Here is a 2,640-nt window from a genome sequence, read left to right on the forward strand (position 1 = left end):
ATGTTGACAGTATACTCTAAAGGTGTTAGTTCAAGAAGAAAGAAAATAAAGTTAGATCTGACTAAATTTATTCATATAAATATGGAAATTTAACATGTTTAAGTCCCTGATAGTGACTCCAACAGTTTTCCTTGTTGGTTAGGGGGCCTAGATTCAATTGTGGCTTATAGTGAATGAAATTAAGATGCCAAAACTTCTTTGGTATGCTATAGAAATTAAACCTAAGGTTTAGGGAAATGAATGTGTTAGAGAAGATATGCTCAGCCCTGTGCCAATATACCTCTCGGGGGCCTAGAGGGCACTCCCTTAAACAAGCCATTAATAAATTAATAAAAAAATGAATTAATAAATATAAAAAAATTAGTTAATAAATACCTTGATGATGTGGAGCTGCAGTATCCTTGAAAAGCTCTGTTAGCCTCCCTCTGTAGGTCAACAGTGATGACAGGAAAGGTTACCATGCAATTGAGAATCCCTGATTTCAATGGAATAATAGGATTTTGGCATGGAGGAGGCCAGGTGGCAACATTTAATCATTAGAGGCAAAACAGATTCACTTACCACATTAAGCTGCAAGGAGAAAGTGTCAATCAAATGCTTTAACATAAGAGATTTGTGGCAGTAATTAACAATTAAAACATCTCTGGGAATGAAATAAATGGGCAGCGTATCAAAGTTGATTTAGAAAAATTCTAGGTCTTTAGAGAATGCAATTAATGTAGTCATTTCAAAGTATGCATTTACAAATATTGTGCTAAAGCTGATGTATTAATTTGGTGCAATATTAAGAGTTTTAAAGATTTAAAGTTTTCATTTTTAATAGGTATTATAAAATATTTTTAAATATTTGAAGAGGATCAGTATAAAAGATCATTAAGAAATCAGGACAGAAAACAGTATGTACAATATGTTTAATAATCTATTCAATATATATTTAATATCTAGGTGATATTTAGGGCACTGTTTTAAAAAATATATATGTATTTAATAATAATAGTATAAGTAAGACAGTAATAGCATTAAGGCAGGGAATGGGGAAATCAAAGTATATTATTGCAAATTTCTTACATGATATATTAAGGTACACTGTGATCATTTAAAATTTATATTATGAACCCTGAATCAACATAAAAATAAAACATTTGTAGTTAATAAATTAAAGAAATAAATACAATAATAAAAACTAAAAGAAGGCAAAAAATAAAAGAAAGAAAATGAAAATGGAGCAAAGAGTGAGAAAATAGAAAAGAAATAGAAACATGGTAGATTTAAAATGAAACATAATAATCACACTAAATATGAATGGTCTAAGCATCCCCATTACAGGCAAAGAAGAGTAAGATCAACCATATGCTATGTACAAAAATCAAAGGAGTGGGATGCCAGCCCCATATGCCGGAGGTGGTGTGTTCAAATCCAGCCCCAGCCAAAAAACTGCAAAAAATAAAAATAAAAAAATTATATATATACCTATATATAAATACAAGTAGATTTAAAGTAAAAGAATAGAAAATGTATGCTAAACTTACACTAATCAAAAGCTGGAATAGCTATAAACAAAGTAGGTTTTGGCGTAAAAAGGACTACCAGGGCCTTTTTTGGTTGGAAGATTTTTTTATTCCTTCCTCAATCTCATCATTCATTATTTGGTCTCCTCAGGATTTCTGTTTCTTCCTGATTCAGTCCTGGGAGGTTGTGTGTTTCCAAGAATTTATCCATTTCCTCTAAGTTTACCACTTTTTCTGCACAAAGGTTCTCAGAGTCACATGCAAAGAGTCAATAACCAGGATGTCTTCAGACTTCTCATCAGCAATAATTGAAATTAGAAAACAATGAAGCAAGAAAAACAACATGAAGGAATGTTATTTCTAACCTAGAATACCCAGCAAACAATTGGTTATACGTGAGGGAGAATTAAAACATTTTTAGATTGGCAAGATATTTTCTTTTTTTCTTTTTTGCACATTTTATTACAGAGGTATTTGATAGAGGTATTACTAGTTAAGATGTAATTTGGAAACTGCTAATTCATATCCTACATGTACAATTTTACAAAGGTGCTTAAAAACTAGTAGATAATGTGTTCTCTGCAGGGCTACTGCTGGAAGGCATATTACTGCAGAGCAGTGGCTGCAACCTACACGCAGCTGCTGCTCTTCATCCCACACCACCTTCATTCCCAAGTTCACCATGTCTTGATTCTTTGCCTTTTCTCCCTTCTTCTGTGGCCTTCTCTTCTTCATGCTTCACAGACAACCATGTAGGATAAACAAGTAACAGAAACACATCTTCATACCTTGCTTCCTTGGACGAGAACAATTCTGGTTCTCTGAGACATTAGGTAATCTTATTTCCTATGGCCTTCCATCCCCCTAATATGTCACTTCAAATATAAATAAATCTCCTTCAAACAGAGTTCTCACATAGCCTTTATTACATCCTTTGAGTTGTCCTTTTACATTTAGACCTTTAAGTATCCATGTCACAATATTTAACCCTCGTGATCAAAACAACTAAGAAAGCTGTCTTAATTATTTTACATTTCATATCTGCTAAGAAAATATAAAAAGGAAAAATTCAGTCCCATAATTAGCTGTAACAGGTTCTGAATGTGTGCTACTTGACATGTCCTAGGGCCAA

This window comes from Nycticebus coucang, chromosome 10, assembly GCF_027406575.1.
Source record: "Nycticebus coucang isolate mNycCou1 chromosome 10, mNycCou1.pri, whole genome shotgun sequence".
NCBI classification, from domain to species: Eukaryota; Metazoa; Chordata; class Mammalia; order Primates; family Lorisidae; genus Nycticebus; species Nycticebus coucang.